Genomic DNA, 23148 nt, shown 5'->3' with positions numbered 1-23148 from the left:
GTTCAGTTCATGAAGATATTCTGAGACAGATCATTTTTGACAAGTACATGCTAAGGAAAGTCTGTAATTTATTCCTTGAATCAAAAACTTTTGATCCAGGAAAGATTAGCAGTGAAGTGTGATTTTTTTTCTCCAATGACAATGCTTGAAATTGACTCTAATCTGCATTTTAAATTGGAAACTCCCACTTGGACTTTGACCCTCTTTCATCATTCAGTTGACTAAAATATCATGCAGAATTTTTTTTGACACTTAAATGCTAAAGGAAGCGAGGATTTAATCCTTGAATCAAAAGAATTAGGTCCAGAAAAGATTACTGGAGAATTGTAAAAACCCTAACCCTAATCCTAACCCTAACCCTAACCTGAGAGTTGTAAAATTTTATCTAATGAAAATGCTTGAAATTGACTCTAATCTGCATTTTAAATTGGAAACTCCCACTTTGACTTTGACCCTCTTTCATCATTCAGTTGACTAAAATGTCATGCAGAATTTTTTTTGACACTTAAATACTAAAGGAAACGAGGAATTGAATCCTTGAATCAAAAGAATTAGGTCCAGAAACGATTACTGGAGAATTGTAAAAACCCTAACCCTAACCCTAATCCTAGCCCTAACCCTAACCGGAGAGTTGTAAAATTTTATCTAATGAAAATTCTTAAAATTGACTCTAATCTGCATTTTAAATTGGAAACTCCCACTTGGACTTTGACCTTTTTCCATCGTTCAGTTCATGAAGATATTCTGAGACAGATCATTTTTGACAAGTACATGCTAAGGAAAGTCTGTAATTTATTCCTTGAATCAAAAACTTTTGATCCAGGAAAGATTAGCAGAGAAGTGTGATTTTTTTCTCCAATGACAATGCTTGAAATGGACTCTAATCTGCATATTAAATTGGAAACTCCCACTTGGACTTTGACCCTCTTTCATCATTCAGTTGACTAAAATATCATGCAGAATTTTTTTTGACACTTAAATGCTAAAGGAAGCGAGGATTTAATCCTTGAATCAATAGAATTAGGTCCAGAAAAGATTACTGGAGAATTGTAAAAACCCTAACCCTAATCCTAGCCCTAAACCTAACTGGAGAGTTGTAAAATTTTATCTAATGAAAATTCTTAAAATTGACTCTAATCTGCATTTTAAATTGGAAACTCCCACTTGGACTTTGACCTTTTTCCATCGTTCAGTTCATGAAGATATTCTGAGACAGATCATTTTTGACAAGTACATGCTACAGAAAGTCTGTAATTTATTCCTTGAATCAAAAACTTTTGATCCAGGAAAGATTACCAGAGAAGTGTGATTTTTTTCTCCAATGACAATGCTTGAAATGGACTCTAATCTGCATTTAAAATTGGAAACTCCCACTTTGACTTTGACCCTCTTTCATCATTCAGTTGACTAAAATATCATGCAGAATTTTTTTTGACACTTAAATGCTAAAGGAAGCGAGGAATTGAATCCTTGAATCAAAAGAATCAGGTCCAGAAAAGATTACTGGAGAATTGTAAAAACCCTAACCCTAATCCTAGCCCTAACCCTAACCGGAGAGTTGTAAAATTTTATCTAATGAAAATTCTTAAAATTGACTCTAATCTGCATTTTAAATTGGAAACTCCCACTTGGACTTTGACCTTTTTCCATCGTTCAGTTCATGAAGATATTCTGAGACAGATCATTTTTGACAAGTACATGCTAAAGAAAGTCTGTAATTTATTCCTTGAATCAAAAACTTTTGATCCAGGAAAGATTACCAGAGAAGTGTGATTTTTTTTCTCCAATGACAATGCTTGAAATGTACTCTAATCTGCATTTTAAATTGGAAACTCCCACTTGGACTTTGACCCTCTTTCATCATTCAGTTGACTAAAATATCATGCAGAATTTCTTTTGACACTTAAATGCTAAAGGAAGCGAGGATTTAATCCTTGAATCAAAAGAATTAGGTCCAGAAAAGATTACTGGAGAATTGTAAAAACCCTAACCCTAATCCTAACCCTAACCCTAACCTGAGAGTTGTAAAATTTTATCAAATGAAAATGCTTGAAATTGACTCTAATCTGCATTTTAAATTGGAAACTCCCACTTTGACTTTGACCCTCTTTCATCATTCAGTTGACTAAAATATCATGCAGAATTTTTTTTGACACTTAAATGCTAAAGGAAGCGAGGAATTGAATCCTTGAATCAAAAGAATTAGGTCCAGAAAAGATTACTGGAGAATTGTAAAAACCCTAACCCTAATCCTAGCCCTAACCCTAACTGGAGAGTTGTAAAATTTTATCTAATGAAAATTCTTAAAATTGACTCTAATCTGCATTTTAAATTGGAAACTCCCACTTGGACTTTGACCTTTTTCCATCGTTCAGTTCATGAAGATATTCTGAGACAGATCATTTTTGACAAGTACATGCTACAGAAAGTCTGTATTTTATTCCTTGAATCAAAAACTTTTGATCCAGGAAAGATTAGCAGAGAAGTGTGATTTTTTTTCTCCAATGACAATGCTTGAAATTGACTCTAATCTGCATTTTAAATTGGAAACTCGCACTTGGACTTTGACCCTCTTTCATCATTCAGTTGACTAAAATATCATGCAGAATTTCTTTTGACACTTAAATGCTAAAGGAAGCGAGGATTTAATCCTTGAATCAAAAGAATTAGGTCCATAAAAGATTACTGGAGAATTGTAAAAACCCTAACCCTAATCCTAACCCTAACCTGAGAGTTGTAAAATTTTATCTAATGAAAATGCTTGAAATTGACTCTAATCTGCATTTTAAATTGGAAACTCCCACTTTGACTTTGACCCTCTTTCATCATTCAGTTGACTAAAATGTCATGCAGAATTTTTTTTGACACTTAAATACTAAAGGAAGCGAGGAATTGAATCCTTCAATCAAAATAATTAGGTCCAGAAAAGATTACTGGAGAATTGTAAAAACCCTAACCCTAATCCTAGCCCTAACCCTAACCGGAGAGTTGTAAAATTTTATCTAATGAAAATTCTTAAAATTGACTCTAATCTGCATTTTAAATTGGAAACTCCCACTTGGACTTTGACCTTTTTCCATCGTTCAGTTCATGAAGATATTCTGAGACAGATCATTTTTGACAAGTACATGCTACAGAAAGTCTGTAATTTATTCCTTGAATCAAAAACTTTTGATCCAGGAAAGATTACCAGAGAAGTGTGATTTTTTTCTCCAATGACAATGCTTGAAATGGACACTAATCTGCATATTATATTGGAAACTCCCACTTGGACTTTGACCCTATTTCATCATTCAGTTGACTAAAATATCATGCAGAATTTTTTTTGACACTTAAATGCTAAAGGAAGCGAGGATTTAATCCTTGAATCAATAGAATTAGGTCCAGAAAAGATTACTGGAGAATTGTAAAAACCCTAACCCTAATCCTAGCCCTAACCCTAACCGGAGAGTTGTAAAATTTTATCTAATGAAAATTCTTAAAATTGACTCTAATCTGCATTTTAAATTGGAAACTCCCACTTGGACTTTGACCCTCTTTCATCATTCAGTTGACTAAAATATCATGCAGAATTTTTTTTGACACTTAAATGCTAAAGGAAGCGAGGAATTTAATCCTTGAATCAAAAGAATTAGGTCCTGAAAAGATTACTGGAGAATTGTAAAAACCCTAACCCTAATCCTAGCCCTAACCCTAACCGGAGAGTTGTAAAATTTTATCTAATGAAAATTCTTAAAATTGACTCTAATCTGCATTTTAAATTGGAAACTCCCACTTGGACTTTGACCTTTTTCCATCGTTCAGTTCATGAAGATATTCTGAGACAGATCATTTTTGACAAGTACATGCTAAAGAAAGTCTGTAATTTATTCCTTGAATCAAAAACTTTTGATCCAGGAAAGATTAGCAGAGAAGTGTGATTTTTTTTCTCCAATGACAATGCTTGAAATTGACTCTAATCTGCATTTTAAATTGGAAACTCCCACTTGGACTTTGACCCTCTTTCATCATTCAGTTGACTAAAATATCATGCAGAATTTCTTTTGACACTTAAATGCTAAAGGAAGCGAGGATTTAATCCTTGAATCAAAAGAATTAGGTCCAGAAAAGATTACTGGAGAATTGTAAAAACCCTAACCCTAATCCTAGCCCTAACCCTAACCGGAGAGTTGTAAAATTTTATCTAATGAAAATTCTTAAAATTGACTCTAATCTGCATTTTAAATTGGAAACTCCCACTTGGACTTTGACCTTTTTCCATCGTTCAGTTCATGAAGATATTCTGAGACAGATCATTTTTGACAAGTACATGCTACAGAAAGTCTGTAATTTATTCCTTGAAACAAAAACTTTTGATCCAGGAAAGATTACCAGAGAAGTGTGATTTCTTTCTCCAATGACAATGCTTGAAATGGACTCTAATCTGCATATTATATTGGAAACTCCCACTTGGACTTTGACCCTATTTCATCATTCAGTTGACTAAAATATCATGCAGAATTTTTTTTGACACTTAAATGCTAAAGGAAGCGAGGATTTAATCCTTGAATCAATAGAATTAGGTCCAGAAAAGATTACTGGAGAATTGTAAAAACCCTAACCCTAATCCTAGCCCTAACCCTAACCGGAGAGTTGTAAAATTTTATCTAATGAAAATTCTTAAAATTGACTCTAATCTGCATTTTAAATTGGAAACTCCCACTTTGACTTTGACCCTCTTTCATCATTCAGTTGACTAAAATGTCATGCAGAATTTTTTTTGACACTTAAATACTAAAGGAAGCGAGGAATTGAATCCTTGAATCAAAATAATTAGGTCCAGAAAAGATTACTGGAGAATTGTAAAAACCCTAACCCTAATCCTAGCCCTAACCCTAACCGGAGAGTTGTAAAATTTTATCTAATGAAAATTCTTAAAATTGACTCTAATCTGCATTTAAATTGGAAACTACCACTTGGACTTTGACCTTTTTCCATCGTTCAGTTCATGAAGATATTCTGAGACAGATCATTTTTGACAAGTACATGCTACAGAAAGTCTGTAATTTATTCCTTGAATCAAAAACTTTTGATCCAGGAAAGATTACCAGAGAAGTGTGATTTTTTTTCTCCAATGACAATGCTTGAAATTGACTCTAATCTGCATTTTAAATTGGAAACTCCCACTTGGACTTTGACCCTCTTTCATCATTCAGTTGACTAAAGTATCATGCAGAATTTCTTTTGACACTTAAATACTAAAGGAAGCGAGGATTTAATCCTTGAATCAAAAGAATTAGGTCCAGAAAAGATTACTGGAGAATTGTAAAAACCCTAACCCTAATCCTAACCCTAACCCTAACCTGAGAGTTGTAAAATATTATCTAATGAAAATGCTTGAAATTGACTCTAATCTGCATTTTAAATTGGAAACTCCCACTTTGACTTTGACCCTCTTTCATCATTCAGTTGACTAAAATGTCATGCAGAATTTTTTTTGACACTTAAATACTAAAGGAAGCGAGGAATTGAATCCTTGAATCAAAATAATTAGGTCCAGAAAAGATTACTGGAGAATTGTAAAAACCCTAACCCTAATCCTAGCCCTAACCCTAACCGGAGAGTTGTAAAATTTTATCTAATGAAAATTCTTAAAATTGACTCTAATCTGCATTTAAATTGGAAACTACCACTTGGACTTTGACCTTTTTCCATCGTTCAGTTCATGAAGATATTCTGAGACAGATCATTTTTGACAAGTACATGCTACAGAAAGTCTGTAATTTATTCCTTGAATCAAAAACTTTTGATCCAGGAAAGATTACCAGAGAAGTGTGATTTTTTTCTCCAATGACAATGCTTGAAATGGACTCTAATCTGCATATTAAATTGGAAACTCCCACTTGGACTTTGACCCTCTTTCATCATTCAGTTGACTAAAATATCATGCAGAATTTTTTTTGACACTTAAATGCTAAAGGAAGCGAGGATTTAATCCTTGAATCAAAAGAATTAGGTCCAGAAAAGATTACTGGAGAATTGTAAAAACCCTAACCCTAATCCTAACCCTAACCTGAGAGTTGTAAAATTTTATCTAATGAAAATGCTTGAAATTGACTCTAATCTGCATTTTAAATTGGAAACTCCCACTTTGACTTTGACCCTCTTTCATCATTCAGTTGACTAAAATGTCATGCAGAATTTTTTTTGACACTTAAATACTAAAGGAAGCGAGGAATTGAATCCTTCAATCAAAATAATTAGGTCCAGAAAAGATTACTGGAGAATTGTAAAAACCCTAACCCTAATCCTAGCCCTAACCCTAACCGGAGAGTTGTAAAATTTTATCTAATGAAAATTCTTAAAATTGACTCTAATCTGCATTTTAAATTGGAAACTCCCACTTGGACTTTGACCTTTTTCCATCGTTCAGTTAATGAAGTTATTCTGAGACAGATCATTTTTGACAAGTACATGCTATAGAAAGTCTGTCATTTATTCCTTGAATCAAAAACTTTTGATCCAGGAAAGATTACCAGAGAAGTGTGATTTTTTTCTCCAATGACAATGCTTGAAATGGACTCTAATCTGCATTTTAAATTGGAAACTCCCACTTGGACTTTGACCCTCTTTCATCATTCAGTTGACTAAAATATCATGCAGAATTATTTTTGACACTTAAATGCTAAAGGAAGCGAGGAATTGAATCCTTGAATCAAAAGAATTAGGTCCAGAAAAGATTACTGGAGAATTGTAAAAACCCTAACCCTAATCCTAGCCCTAACCCTAACCGGAGAGTTGTAAAATTTTATCTAATGAAAATGCTGGAAATTGACTGTAATCTGCATTTTAAATTGGAAACTCCCACTTGGACTTTGATCCTCTTTCATCTTTCAGTTCATGAAGATATTCTGAGACAGATCATTTTTGACAAGTACATGCTACAGAAAGTCTGTATTTTATTCCTTGAATCAAAAACTTTTGATCCAGGAAAGATTAGCAGAGAAGTGTGATTTTTTTTCTCCAATGACAATGCTTGAAATTGACTCTAATCTGCATTTTAAATTGGAAACTCCCACTTGGACTTTGACCCTCTTTCATCATTCAGTTGACTAAAATATCATGCAGAATTTCTTTTGACACTTAAATGCTAAAGGAAGCGAGGATTTAATCCTTGAATCAAAAGAATTAGGTCCAGAAAAGATTACTGGAGAATTGTAAAAACCCTAACCCTAATCCTAACCCTAACCGGAGAGTTGTAAAATTTTATCTAATGAAAATTCTTAAAATTGACTCTAATCTGCATTTTAAATTGGAAACTCCCACTTGGACTTTGACCCTCTTTCATCATTCAGTTGACTAAAATATCATGCAGAATTTTTTTTGACACTTAAATGCTAAAGGAAGCGAGGAATTTAATCCTTGAATCAAAAGAATTAGGTCCTGAAAAGATTACTGGAGAATTGTAAAAACCCTAACCCTAATCCTAGCCCTAACCCTAACCGGAGAGTTGTAAAATTTTATCTAATGAAAATTCTTAAAATTGACTCTAATCTGCATTTTAAATTGGAAACTCCCACTTGGACTTTGACCTTTTTCCATCGTTCAGTTCATGAAGATATTCTGAGACAGATCATTTTTGACAAGTACATGCTAAAGAAAGTCTGTAATTTATTCCTTGAATCAAAAACTTTTGATCCAGGAAAGATTAGCAGAGAAGTGTGATTTTTTTTCTCCAATGACAATGCTTGAAATTGACTCTAATCTGCATTTTAAATTGGAAACTCCCACTTGGACTTTGACCCTCTTTCATCATTCAGTTGACTAAAATATCATGCAGAATTTCTTTTGACACTTAAATGCTAAAGGAAGCGAGGATTTAATCCTTGAATCAAAAGAATTAGGTCCAGAAAAGATTACTGGAGAATTGTAAAAACCCTAACCCTAATCCTAGCCCTAACCCTAACCGGAGAGTTGTAAAATTTTATCTAATGAAAATTCTTAAAATTGACTCTAATCTGCATTTTAAATTGGAAACTCCCACTTGGACTTTGACCTTTTTCCATCGTTCAGTTCATGAAGATATTCTGAGACAGATCATTTTTGACAAGTACATGCTACAGAAAGTCTGTAATTTATTCCTTGAAACAAAAACTTTTGATCCAGGAAAGATTACCAGAGAAGTGTGATTTCTTTCTCCAATGACAATGCTTGAAATGGACTCTAATCTGCATATTATATTGGAAACTCCCACATGGACTTTGACCCTATTTCATCATTCAGTTGACTAAAATATCATGCAGAATTTTTTTTGACACTTAAATGCTAAAGGAAGCGAGGATTTAATCCTTGAATCAATAGAATTAGGTCCAGAAAAGATTACTGGAGAATTGTAAAAACCCTAACCCTAATCCTAGCCCTAACCCTAACCGGAGAGTTGTAAAATTTTATCTAATGAAAATTCTTAAAATTGACTCTAATCTGCATTTTAAATTGGAAACTCCCACTTTGACTTTGACCCTCTTTCATCATTCAGTTGACTAAAATATCATGCAGAATTTTTTTTGACACTTAAATGCTAAAGGAAGCGAGGAATTTAATCCTTGAATCAAAAGAATTAGGTCCTGAAAAGATTACTGGAGAATTGTAAAAACCCTAACCCTAATCCTAGCCCTAACCCTAACCGGAAAGTTGTAATATTTTATCTAATGAAAATTCTTAAAATTGACTCTAATCTGCATTTTAAATTGGAAACTCCCACTTGGACTTTGACCTTTTTCCATCGTTCAGTTCATGAAGATATTCTGAGACAGATCATTTTTGTCAAGTACATGCTAAAGAAAGTCTGTAATTTATTCCTTGAATCAAAAACTTTTGATCCAGGAAAGATTAGCAGAGAAGTGTGATTTTTTTTCTCCAATGACAATGCTTGAAATTGACTCTAATCTGCATTTTAAATTGGAAACTCCCACTTGGACTTTGACCCTCTTTCATCATTCAGTTGACTAAAATATCATGCAGAATTTTTTTTGACACTTAAATGCTAAAGGAAGCGAGGATTTAATCCTTGAATCAAAAGAATTAGGTCCAGAAAAGATTACTGGAGAATTGTAAAAACCCTAACCCTAATCCTAGCCCTAACCCTAACCGGAGAGTTGTAAAATTTTATCTAATGAAAATTCTTAAAATTGACTCTAATCTGCATTTTAAATTGGAAACTCCCACTTTGACTTTGACCCTCTTTCATCATTCAGTTGACTAAAATATCATGCAGAATTTTTTTTGACACTTACATGCTAAAGGAAGCGAGGAATTTAATCCTTGAATCAAAAGAATTAGGTCCTGAAAAGATTACTGGAGAATTGTAAAAACCCTAACCCTAATCCTAGCCCTAACCCTAACCGGAAAGTTGTAATATTTTATCTAATGAAAATTCTTAAAATTGACTCTAATCTGCATTTTAAATTGGAAACTCCCACTTGGACTTTGACCTTTTTCCATCGTTCAGTTCATGAAGATATTCTGAGACAGATCATTTTTGTCAAGTACATGCTAAAGAAAGTCTGTAATTTATTCCTTGAATCAAAAACTTTTGATCCAGGAAAGATTAGCAGAGAAGTGTGATTTTTTTTCTCCAATGACAATGCTTGAAATTGACTCTAATCTGCATTTTAAATTGGAAACTCCCACTTGGACTTTGACCCTCTTTCATCATTCAGTTGACTAAAATATCATGCAGAATTTCTTTTGACACTTAAATGCTAAAGGAAGCGAGGATTTAATCCTTGAATCAAAAGAATTAGGTCCAGAAAAGATTACTGGAGAATTGTAAAAACCCTAACCCTAATCCTAACCCTAACCCTAACCTGAGAGTTGTAAAATATTATCTAATGAAAATGCTTGAAATTGACTCTAATCTGCATTTTAAATTGGAAACTCCCACTTTGACTTTGACCCTCTTTCATCATTCAGTTGACTAAAATGTCATGCAGAATTTTTTTTGACACTTAAATACTAAAGGAAGCGAGGAATTGAATCCTTGAATCAAAATAATTAGGTCCAGAAAAGATTACTGGAGAATTGTAAAAACCCTAATCCTAGCCCTAACCCTAACCGGAGAGTTGTAAAATTTTATCTAATGAAAATTCTTAAAATTGACTCTAATCTGCATTTAAATTGGAAACTCCCACTTGGACTTTGACCTTTTTCCATCGTTCAGTTCATGAAGATATTCTGAGACAGATCATTTTTGTCAAGTACATGCTAAAGAAAGTCTGTAATTTATTCCTTGAATCAAAAACTTTTGATCCAGGAAAGATTAGCAGAGAAGTGTGATTTTTTTTCTCCAATGACAATGCTTGAAATTGACTCTAATCTGCATTTTAAATTGGAAACTCCCACTTGGACTTTGACCCTCTTTCATCATTCAGTTGACTAAAATATCATGCAGAATTTCTTTTGACACTTAAATGCTAAAGGAAGCGAGGATTTAATCCTTGAATCAAAAGAATTAGGTCCAGAAAAGATTACTGGAGAATTGTAAAAACCCTAACCCTAATCCTAACCCTAACCCTAACCTGAGAGTTGTAAAATATTATCTAATGAAAATGCTTGAAATTGACTCTAATCTGCATTTTAAATTGGAAACTCCCACTTTGACTTTGACCCTCTTTCATCATTCAGTTGACTAAAATGTCATGCAGAATTTTTTTTGACACTTAAATACTAAAGGAAGCGAGGAATTGAATCCTTGAATCAAAATAATTAGGTCCAGAAAAGATTACTGGAGAATTGTAAAAACCCTAATCCTAGCCCTAACCCTAACCGGAGAGTTGTAAAATTTTATCTAATGAAAATTCTTAAAATTGACTCTAATCTGCATTTAAATTGGAAACTCCCACTTGGACTTTGACCTTTTTCCATCGTTCAGTTCATGAAGATATTCTGAGACAGATCATTTTTGACAAGTACATGCTACAGAAAGTCTGTAATTCATTCCTTGAATCAAAAACTTTTGATCCAGGAAAGATTACCAGAGAAGTGTGATTTTTTTCTCCAATGACAATGCTTGAAATGGACTCTAATCTGCATATTAAATTGGAAACTCCCACTTGGACTTCGACCCTCTTTTATCATTCAGTTGACTAAAATATCATGCAGAATTTTTTTTGACACTTAAATGCTAAAGGAAGCGAGGATTTAATCCTTGAATCAATAGAATTAGGTCCAGAAAAGATTACTGGAGAATTGTAAAAACCCTAACCCTAATCCTAGCCCTAACCCTAACTGGAGAGTTGTAAAATTTTATCTAATGAAAATTCTTAAAATTGACTCTAATCTGCATTTTAAATTGGAAACTCCCACTTGGACTTTGACCTTTTTCCATCGTTCAGTTAATGAAGTTATTCTGAGACAGATCATTTTTGACAAGTACATGCTATAGAAAGTCTGTCATTTATTCCTTGAATCAAAAACTTTTGATCCAGGAAAGATTACCAGAGAAGTGTGATTTTTTTCTCCAATGACAATGCTTGAAATGGACTCTAATCTGCATTTTAAATTGGAAACTCCCACTTGGACTTTGACCCTCTTTCATCATTCAGTTGACTAAAATATCATGCAGAATTATTTTTGACACTTAAATGCTAAAGGAAGCGAGGAATTGAATCCTTGAATCAAAAGAATTAGGTCCAGAAAAGATTACTGGAGAATTGTAAAAACCCTAACCCTAATCCTAGCCCTAACCCTAACCGGAGAGTTGTAAAATTTTATCTAATGAAAATGCTGGAAATTGACTGTAATCTGCATTTTAAATTGGAAACTCCCACTTGGACTTTGATCCTCTTTCATCTTTCAGTTCATGAAGATATTCTGAGACAGATCATTTTTGACAAGTACATGCTAAAGAAAGTGTGTAATTTAGTTCTTGAATCAAAAACTTTTGATCCAGGAAAGATTACCAGTGAAGGGTGATTTTTTTTTCTCCAAAAACAATGCTTGAAATTTACTCTAATCTGCATTTTAAATTGGAAACTCCCACTTGGACTTTGACCCTCTTTCATCATTCAGTTGACTAAAATATCATGCAGAATATTTTTTGACACTTAAATGCTAAAGGAAGCGAGGATTTAATCCTTGAATCAATAGAATTAGGTCCAGAAAAGATTACTGGAGAATTGTAAAAACCCTAACCCTAATCCTAGCCCTAACCCTAACCGGAGAGTTGTAAAATTTTATCTAATGAAAATTCTTAAAATTGACTCTAATCTGCATTTTAAATTGGAAACTCACACTTGGACTTTGACCTTTTTCCATCGTTCAGTTCATGAAGATATTCTGAGACAGATCATTTTTGACAAGTACATGCTAAAGAAAGTGTGTAATTTAGTTCTTGAATCAAAAACTTTTGATCCAGGAAAGATTACCAGAGAAGTGTGATTTTTTTTCTCCAATGACAATGCTTGAAATTGACTCTAATCTGCATTTTAAATTGGAAACTCCCACTTGGACTTTGACCTTTTTTCATCGTTCAGTTCATGAAGATATTCTGAGACAGATCATTTTTGACAAGTACATGCTAAAGAAAGTCTGTAATTTATTCCTTGAATCAAAAACTTTTGATCCAGGAAAGATTACCAGAGAAGTGTGATTTTTTTTCTCCAATGACAATGCTTGAAATTGACTCTAATCTGCATTTTAAATTGGAAACTCCCACTTTGACTTTGACCCTCTTTCATCATTCAGTTGACTAAAATATCATGCAGATTTTTTTTTGACACTTAAATGCTAAAGGAAGCGTGGATTTAATCCTTGAATCAAAAGAATTAGGTCCAGAAAAGATTACTGGAGAATTGTAAAAACCCTAACCCTAATCCTAACCCTAACCCTAACCTGAGAGTTGTAAAATTTTATCAAATGAAAATGCTTGAAATTGGCTCTAATCTGAATTTTAAATTGGAAACTCCCACTTGGACTTTGACCGTCTTTCATCATTCAGTTGACTGAAATATCATGCAGAATTTTTTTTGACACTTAAATGCTAAAGGAAGCGAGGATTTAATCCTTGAATCAAAAGAATTAGGTCCAGAAAATATTACTGGAGAATTGTAAAAACCCTAACCCTAATCCTAACCCTAACCCTAACCTGAGAGTTGTAAAATTTTATCAAATGAAAATGCTTGAAATTGACTCTAATCTGCATTTTAAATTGGAAACTCCCACTTGGACTTTGACCGTCTTTCATCATTCAGTTGACTAAAATATCATGCAGAATTTTTTTTGACACTTAAATGCTAAAGGAAGCGAGGATTTAATCCTTGAATCAAAAGAATTAGGTCCAGAAAAGATTACTGGAGAATTGTAAAAACCCTAACCCTAATCCTAACCCTAACCCTAACCTGAGAGTTGTAAAATTTTATCTAATGAAAATGCTTGAAATTGACTCTAATCTGCATTTTAAATTGGAAACTCCCACTTTGACTTTGACCCTCTTTCATCATTCAGTTGACTAAAATATCATGCAGAATTTTTTTTGACACTTAAATGCTAAAGGAAGCGAGGAATTGAATCCTTGAATCAAAAGAATTAGGTCCAGAAAAGATTACTGGAGAATTGAAAAAACCCTAACCCTAATCCTAGCCCTAACCCTAACCGGAGAGTTGTAAAATTTTATCTAATGAAAATTCTTAAAATTGACTCTAATCTGCATTTTAAATTGGAAACTCCCACTTGGACTTTGACCTTTTTCCATCGTTCAGTTCATGAAGATATTCTGAGACAGATCATTTTTGACAAGTACATGCTACAGAAAGTCTGTAATTTATTCCTTGAATCAAAAACTTTTGATCCAGGAAAGATTACCAGAGAAGTGTGATTTTTTTCTCCAATGACAATGAAATGGACTCTAATCTGCATATTATATTGGAAACTCCCACTTGGACTTTGACCCTATTTCATCATTCAGTTGACTAAAATATCATGCAGAATTTTTTTTGACACTTAAATGCTAAAGGAAGCGAGGATTTAATCCTTGAATCAATAGAATTAGGTCCAGAAAAGATTACTGGAGAATTGTAAAAACCCTAACCCTAATCCTAGCCCTAACCCTAACCGGAGAGTTGTAAAATTTTATCTAATGAAAATTCTTAAAATTGACTCTAATCTGCATTTTAAATTGGAAACTCCCACTTGGACTTTGACCTTTTTCCATCGTTCAGTTAATGAAGATATTCTGAGACAGATCATTTTTGACAAGTACATGCTAAAGAAAGTGTGTAATTTAGTTCTTGAATCAAAAACTTTTGATCCAGGAAAGATTACCAGTGAAGGGTGATTTTTTTTTCTCCAAAAACAATGCTTGAAATTTACTCTAATCTGCATTTTAAATTGGAAACTCCCACTTGGACTTTGACCCTCTTTCATCATTCAGTTGACTAAAATATCATGCAGAATTTTTTTTGACACTTAAATACTAAAGGAAGCGAGGAATTGAATCCTTGAATCAAAATAATTAGGTCCAGAAAAGATTACTGGAGAATTGTAAAAACCCTAACCCTAATCCTAGCCCTAACCCTAACTGGAGAGTTGTAAAATTTTATCGAATGAAAATTCTTAAAATTGACTCTAATCTGCATTTTAAATTGGAAACTCCCACTTGGACTTTGACCTTTTTCCATCGTTCAGTTCATGAAGATATTCTGAGACAGATCATTTTTGACAAGTACATGCTAAAGTAAGTCTGTAATTTATTCCTTGAATCAAAAACTTTTGATCCAGGAAAGATTACCAGAGAAGTGTGATTTATTTTCTCCAATGACAATGCTTGAAATTGACTCTAATCTGCATTTTAAATTGGAAACTCTCACTTGGACTTTGACCTTTTTCCATCGTTCAGTTCATGAAGATATTCTGAGACAGATCATTTTTGACAAGTACATGCTAAAGAAAGTCTGTAATTTATTCCTTGAATCAAAAACTTTTGATCCAGGAAAGATTACCAGAGAAGTGTGATTTTTTTTCTCCAATGACAATGCTTGAAATTGACTCTAATCTGCATTTTAAATTGGAAACTCCCACTTTGACTTTGACCCTCTTTCATCATTCAGTTGACTAAAATATCATGCAGAATTTTTTTTGACACTTAAATGCTAAAGGAAGCGAGGAATTGAATCCTTGAATCAAAAGAATTAGTTCCAGAAAAGATTACTGGAGAATTGTAAAAACCCTAACCCTAATCCTAGCCCTAACCCTAACCGGAGAGTTGTAAAATTTTATCTAATGAAAATTCTTAAAATTGACTCTAATCTGCATTTTAAATTGGAAACTCCCACTTGGACTTTGACCTTTTTCCATCGTTCAGTTCATGAAGATATTCTGAGACAGATCATTTTTGACAAGTACATGCTAAAGAAAGTCTGTAATTTATTCCTTGAATCAAAAACTTTTGATCCAGGAAAGATTAGCAGAGAAGTGTGATTTTTTTTCTCCAATGACAATGCTTGAAATTGACTCTAATCTGCATTTTAAATTGGAAACTCCCACTTGGACTTTGACCCTCTTTCATCATTCAGTTGAATAAAATATCATGCAGAATTTCTTTTGACACTTAAATGCTAAAGGAAGCGAGGATTTAATCCTTGAATCAAAAGAATTAGGTCCAGAAAAGATTACTGGAGAATTGTAAAAACCCTAACCCTAATCCTAACCCTAACCTGAGAGTTGTAAAATTTTATCTAATGAAAATGCTTGAAATTGACTCTAATCTGCATTTTAAATTGGAAACTCCCACTTTGACTTTGACCCTCTTTCATCATTCAGTTAACTAAAATATCATGCAGAATTTTTTTTGACACTTAAATGCTAAAGGAAGCGAGGAATTGAATCCTTGAATCAAAAGAATTAGGTCCAGAAAAGATTACTGGAGAATTGTAAAAACCCTAACCCTAATCCTAGCCCTAACCTTAACCGGAGAGTTGTAAAATTTTATCTAATGAAAATTCTTAAAATTGACTCTAATCTGCATTTTAAATTGGAAACTCCCACTTGGACTTTGACCTTTTTCCATCGTTCAGTTCATGAAGATATTCTGAGACAGATCATTTTTGACAAGTACATGCTACAGAAAGTCTGTAATTTATTCCTTGAATCAAAAACTTTTGATCCAGGAAAGATTACCAGAGAAGTGTGATTTTTTTCTCCAATGACAATGCTTGAAATGGACTCTAATCTGCATATTATATTGGAAACTCCCACTTGGACTTTGACCCTATTTCATCATTCAGTTGACTAAAATATCATGCAGAATTTTTTTTGACACTTAAATGCTAAAGGAAGCGAGGATTTAATCCTTGAATCAATAGAATTAGGTCCAGAAAAGATTACTGGAGAATTGTAAAAACCCTAACCCTAATCCTAGCCCTAACCCTAACCGGAGAGTTGTAAAATTTTATCTAATGAAAATTCTTAAAATTGACTCTAATCTGCATTTTAAATTGGAAACTCCCACTTGGACTTTGACCTTTTTCCATCGTTCAGTTAATGAAGATATTCTGAGACAGATCATTTTTGACAAGTACATGCTAAAGAAAGTGTGTAATTTAGTTCTTGAATCAAAAACTTTTGATCCAGGAAAGATTACCAGTGAAGGGTGATTTTTTTTTCTCCAAAAACAATGCTTGAAATTTACTCTAATCTGCATTTTAAATTGGAAACTCCCACTTGGACTTTGACCCTCTTTCATCATTCAGTTGACTAAAATATCATGCAGAATTTTTTTTGACACTTAAATGCTAAAGGAAGCGAGGATTTAATCCTTGAATCAAAAGAATTAGGTCCAGAAAAGATTACTGGAGAATTGTAAAAACCCTAACCCTAATCCTAACCCTAACCCTAACCTGAGAGTTGTAAAATTTTATCTAATGAAAATGCTTGAAATTGACTCTAATCTGCATTTTAAATTGGAAACTCCCACTTTGACTTTGACCCTCTTTCATCATTCAGTTGACTAAAATGTCATGCAGAATTTTTTTTGACACTTAAATACTAAAGGAAGCGAGGAATTGAATCCTTGAATCAAAATAATTAGGTCCAGAAAAGATTACTGGAGAATTGTAAAAACCCTAACCCTAATCCTAGCCCTAACCCTAACTGGAGAGTTGTAAAATTTTATCGAATGAAAATTCTTAAAATTGACTCTAATCTGCATTTTAAATTGGAAACTCCCACTTGGACTTTGACCTTTTTCCATCGTTCAGTTCATGAAGATATTCTGAGACAGATCATTTTTGACAAGTACATGCTAAAGTAAGTCTGTAATTTATTCCTTGAATCAAAAACTTTTGATCCAGGAAAGATTACCAGAGAAGTGTGATTTATTTTCTCCAATGACAATGCTTGAAATTGACTCTAATCTGCATTTTAAATTGGAAACTCTCACTTGGACTTTGACCTTTTTCCATCGTTCAGTTCATGAAGATATTCTGAGACAGATCATTTTTGACAAGTACATGCTAAAGAAAGTCTGTAATTTATTCCTTGAATCAAAAACTTTTGATCCAGGAAAGATTACCAGAGAAGTGTGATTTTTTTTCTCCAATGACAATGCTTGAAATTGACTCTAATCTGCATTTTAAATTGGAAACTCCCACTTTGACTTTGACCCTCTTTCATCATTCAGTTGACTAAAATATCATGCAGAATTTTTTTTGACACTTAAATGCTAAAGGAAGCGAGGAATTGAATCCTTGAATCAAAAGAATTAGTTCCAGAAAAGATTACTGGAGAATTGTAAAAACCCTAACCCTAATCCTAGCCCTAACCCTAACCGGAGAGTTGTAAAATTTTATCTAATGAAAATTCTTAAAATTGACTCTAATCTGCATTTTAAATTGGAAACTCCCACTTGGACTTTGACCTTTTTCCATCGTTCAGTTCATGAAGATATTCTGAGACAGATCATTTTTGACAAGTACATGCTAAAGAAAGTCTGTAATTTATTCCTTGAATCAAAAACTTTTGATCCAGGAAAGATTAGCAGAGAAGTGTGATTTTTTTTCTCCAATGACAATGCTTGAAATTGACTCTAATCTGCATTTTAAATTGGAAACTCCCACTTGGACTTTGACCCTCTTTCATCATTCAGTTGACTAAAATATCATGCAGAATTTCTTTTGACACTTAAATGCTAAAGGAAGCGAGGATTTAATCCTTGAATCAAAAGAATTAGGTCCAGAAAAGATTACTGGAGAATTGTAAAAACCCTAACCCTAATCCTAACCCTAACCTGAGAGTTGTAAAATTTTATCTAATGAAAATGCTTGAAATTGACTCTAATCTGCATTTTAAATTGGAAACTCCCACTTTGACTTTGACCCTCTTTCATCATTCAGTTAACTAAAATATCATGCAGAATTTTTTTTGACACTTAAATGCTAAAGGAAGCGAGGAATTGAATCCTTGAATCAAAAGAATTAGGTCCAGAAAAGATTACTGGAGAATTGTAAAAACCCTAACCCTAATCCTAGCCCTAACCTTAACCGGAGAGTTGTAAAATTTTATCTAATGAAAATTCTTAAAATTGACTCTAATCTGCATTTTAAATTGGAAACTCCCACTTGGACTTTGACCTTTTTCCATCGTTCAGTTAATGAAGATATTCTGAGACAGATCATTTTTGACAAGTACATGCTACAGAAAGTCTGTAATTTATTCCTTGAATCAAAAACTTTTGATCCAGGAAAGATTACCAGAGAAGTGTGATTTTTTTCTCCAATGACAATGCTTGAAATTGACTCTAATCTGCATTTTAAATTGGAAACTCCCACTTTGACTTTGACCCTCTTTCATCATACAGTTGACTAAAATATCATGCAGAATTTTTTTTGACGCTTAAATGCTAAAGAAAGCGAGGAATTGAATCCTTGAATCAAAAGAATTAGGTCCAGAAAAGATTACTGGAGAATTGTAAAAACCCTAACCCTAATCCTAGCCCTAACCCTAACCGGAGAGTTGTAAAATTTTATCTAATGAAAATTCTTAAAATTGACTTTAAGGGAAGCGTGGAATTTTGTCCTTGAATCAAAAAAATTTCATCCTGAAAAGATTACCCAAGAATTGTAAATTTTTCTCTCCAATGAACATGCTTGAAATTGAGTCTCATCTGCATCTTAAAATGGACACATCCTCTTGTACTTTCACCTTGTTTCATTTTTCATTTGACAAAGTCATTCTGAGGCAGAAAATTTTTGACACCTAATTGTTCAGGTACATTTGAGAGAAATATTTCGCAGCACGTCAGCTGTCTTCATATTTATGTTCTGGCAGAATATAGGGCCAGGGCATAGGCATTGCTTTGCCACCGACATGAGGAAAGCTCATACCGCTTCCACACCTATATATTCTTTCATCTGTTGGTAAATCTGTGCTTGCTATGGCAACACATATACTAAAATTGGAACGATACAGAGAAGATTAGCATGGCCCCTGCGCAAAGGGGCCATGCTAATCTTCTCTGTATCGTTCCAATTTTAGTATATGTGTTGCCATAGCAAGCACAGATTTACTAACAGATGAAAGAATATATAGGTGTGGAAGCGGTATGAGCTTTCCTCATGTCGGTGGCAAAGCAATGCCTATGCCCTGGCCCTATATTCTGCCAGAACATAAATATGAAGACAGCTGACGTGCTGCGAAATATTTCTCTCAAATGTAACTTAACAATTAGGTGTCAAAAATTTTCTGCCTCAGAATGACTTTGTCAAATGAAAAATGAAACAAGGTGAAAGTACAAGAGGATGTGTCCATTTTAAAATGCAGATGAGACTCAATTTCAAGCATGTTCATTGGAGAGAAAAATTTACAATACTTGGGTAATCTTTTCAGGATGAAATTTTTTTGATTCAAGGACAAAATTCCACGCTTCCCTTCAAGTCAATTTTAAGAATTTTCATTAGATAAAATTTTACAACTCTCCGGTTAGGGTTAGGGCTAGGATTAGGGTTAGGGTTTTTACAATTCTCCAGTGATCTTTTCTGGACCTAATTCTTTTGATTCAAGGATTCAATTCCTCGCTTTCTTTAGCATTTAAGTGTCAAAAAAAATTCTGCATGATATTTTAGTCAACTGTATGATGAAAGAGGGTCAAAGTCAAAGTGGGAGTTTCCAATTTAAAATGCAGATTAGAATCAATTTCAAGCATTTTCATTAGATAAAATTTTACAACTCTCAGGTTAGGGTTAGGGTTAGGATTAGGGTTAGGGTTTTTACAATTCTCCAGTAATCTTTTCTGGACCTAATTATTTTGATTCAAGGATTAAATCCTCGCTTCCTTTAGTATTTAAGTGTCAAAAAAAATTCTGCATGATATTTTAGTCAACTGAATGATGAAAGAGGGTCAAAGTCCAAGTGGGAGTTTCCAATTTAAAATGCAGATTAGAGTACATTTCAAGCATTGTCATTGGAGAAAAAAAATCACACTTCTCTGGTAATCTTTCCTGGATCAAAAGTTTTTGATTCAAGGAATAAAATACAGACTTTCTGTAGCATGTACTTGTCAAAAATGATCTGTCTCAGAATATCTTCATGAACTGAACGATGGAAAAAGGTCAAAGTCCAAGTGGGAGTTTCCAATTTAAAATGCAGATTAGAGTCAATTTTAAGAATTTTCATTAGATAAAATTTTACAACTCTCCGGTTAGGGTTTGGGCTAGGATTAGGGTTAGGGTTTTTACAATTCTCCAGTAATCTTTTCTGGAACTAATTCTTTTGATTCAAGGATTCAATTCCTCGCTTCCTTTAGCATTTAAGTGTCAAAAAAAATTCTGCATGATATTTTAGTCAACTGAATGATGAAAGAGGGTCAAAGTCAAAGTGGGAGTTTCCAATTTAAAATGCAGATTAGAGTCAATTTCAAGCATTTTCATTTGATAAAATTTTACAACTCTCAGGTTAGGGTTAGGGTTAGGATTAGGGTTAGGGTTTTTACAATTCTCCAGTAATCTTTTCTGGACCTAATTCTTTTGATTCAAGGATTAAATCCTCGCTTCCTTTAGCATTTAAGTGTCAAAAAAAATTCTGCATGATATTTTAGTCAACTGAATGATGAAAGAGGGTCAAAGTCAAAGTGGGAGTTTCCAATTTAAAATGCAGATTAGAGTCAATTTCAAGCATTTTCATTTGATAAAATTTTACAACTCTCAGGTTAGGGTTAGGGTTAGGATTAGGGTTAGGGTTTTTACAATTCTCCAGTAATCTTTTCTGGACCTAATTCTTTTGATTCAAGGATTAAATCCTCGCTTCCTTTAGCATTTAAGTGTCAAAAAAAATTCTGCATGATATTTTAGTCAACGGAATGATGAAAGAGGGTCAAAGTCCAAGTGGGAGTTTCCAATTTAAAATGCAGATTAGAGTCAATTTCAAGCATTGTCATTGGAGAAAAAAAATCACACTTCTCTGCTAATCTTTCCTGGATCAAAAGTTTTTGATTCAAGGAATAAATTACAGACTTTCCTTAGCATGTACTTGTCAAAAATGATCTGTCTCAGAATATCTTCATGAACTGAACGATGGAAAAAGGTCAAAGTCCAAGTGGGAGTTTCCAATTTAAAATGCAGATTAGAGTCAATTTTAAGAATTTTCATTAGATAAAATTTTACAACTCTCCGGTTAGGGTTTGGGCTAGGATTAGGGTTTTTACAATTCTCCAGTAATCTTTTCTGGAACTAATTCTTTTGATTCAAGGATTCAATTCCTCGCTTCCTTTAGCATTTAAGTGTCAAAAAAAATTCTGCATGATATTTTAGTCAACTGAATGATGAAAGAGGGTCAAAGTCAAAGTGGGAGTTTCCAATTTAAAATGCAGATTAGAGTCAATTTCAAGCATTTTCATTTGATAAAATTTTACAACTCTCAGGTTAGGGTTAGGGTTAGGATTAGGGTTAGGGTTTTTACAATTCTCCAGTAATCTTTTCTGGACCTAATTCTTTTGATTCAAGGATTAAATCCTCGCTTCCTTTAGCATTTAAGTGTCAAAAAAAATTCTGCATGATATTTTAGTCAACGGAATGATGAAAGAGGGTCAAAGTCCAAGTGGGAGTTTCCAATTTAAAATGCAGATTAGAGTCAATTTCAAGCATTGTCATTGGAGAAAAAAAATCACACTTCTCTGCTAATCTTTCCTGGATCAAAAGTTTTTGATTCAAGGAATAAATTACAGACTTTCCTTAGCATGTACTTGTCAAAAATGATCTGTCTCAGAATATCTTCATGAACTGAACAATGGAAAAAGGACAAAGTCCAAGTGGGAGTTTCCAATTTAAAATGCAGGTTAGAGTCAATTTTAAGAATTTTCATTAGATAAAATTTTACAACTCTCCGGTTAGGGTTAGGGCTAGGATTAGGGTTAGGGTTTTTACAATTCTTCAGTAATCTTTTCTGGACCTAATTCTTTTGATTCAAGGATTAAATCCTCGCTTCCTTTAGCATTTAAGTGTCAAAAAAAATTCTGCATGATATTTTAGTCAACTGAATGATGAAAGAGGGTCAAAGTCAAAGTGGGAGTTTCCAATTTAAAATGCAGATTAGAGTCAATTTCAAGCATTTTCATTTGATAAAATTTTACAACTCTCAGGTTAGGGTTAGGGTTAGGATTAGGGTTAGGGTTTTTACAATTCTCCAGTAATCTTTTCTGGACCTAATTCTTTTGATTCAAGGATTAAATCCTCGCTTCCTTTAGCATTTAAGTGTCAAAAAAAATTCTGCATGATATTTTAGTCAACGGAATGATGAAAGAGGGTCAAAGTCCAAGTGGGAGTTTCCAATTTAAAATGCAGATTAGAGTCAATTTCAAGCATTGTCATTGGAGAAAAAAAATCACACTTCTCTGCTAATCTTTCCTGGATCAAAAGTTTTTGATTCAAGGAATAAATTACAGACTTTCCTTAGCATGTACTTGTCAAAAATTATCTGTCTCAGAATATCTTCATGAACTGAACGATGGAAAAAGGTCAAAGTCCAAGTGGGAGTTTCCAATTTAAAATGCAGATTAGAGTCAATTTTAAGAATTTTCATTAGATAAAATTTTACAACTCTCCGGTTAGGGTTTGGGCTAGGATTAGGGTTTTTACAATTCTCCAGTAATCTTTTCTGGAACTAATTCTTTTGATTCAAGGATTC

General features: G+C 33.3%; 2 non-coding genes across 2 annotated transcripts; one reads left to right on the top strand and one right to left on the bottom strand.

Annotated features, from left to right (window-relative positions):
* The first annotated feature begins 19396 nt into the window (after nucleotides 1-19396).
* Nucleotides 19397-19504, top strand: LOC125726828 (U6 spliceosomal RNA). Its single transcript, XR_007388434.1, has one exon. It is a non-coding gene; the product is annotated as a U6 spliceosomal RNA (small nuclear RNA).
* Nucleotides 19421-19530, bottom strand: LOC125726831 (U6 spliceosomal RNA). The gene has a single exon (XR_007388436.1). It is a non-coding gene; the product is annotated as a U6 spliceosomal RNA (small nuclear RNA).
* Between the last annotated feature and the right edge of the window lie 3618 nt (nucleotides 19531-23148).

Source organism: Brienomyrus brachyistius, unplaced genomic scaffold, assembly GCF_023856365.1.
Source record: "Brienomyrus brachyistius isolate T26 unplaced genomic scaffold, BBRACH_0.4 scaffold77, whole genome shotgun sequence".
In the NCBI taxonomy this organism is placed as follows: Eukaryota; Metazoa; Chordata; class Actinopteri; order Osteoglossiformes; family Mormyridae; genus Brienomyrus; species Brienomyrus brachyistius.
This window is presented reverse-complemented; position numbering and strand designations above follow the sequence as displayed.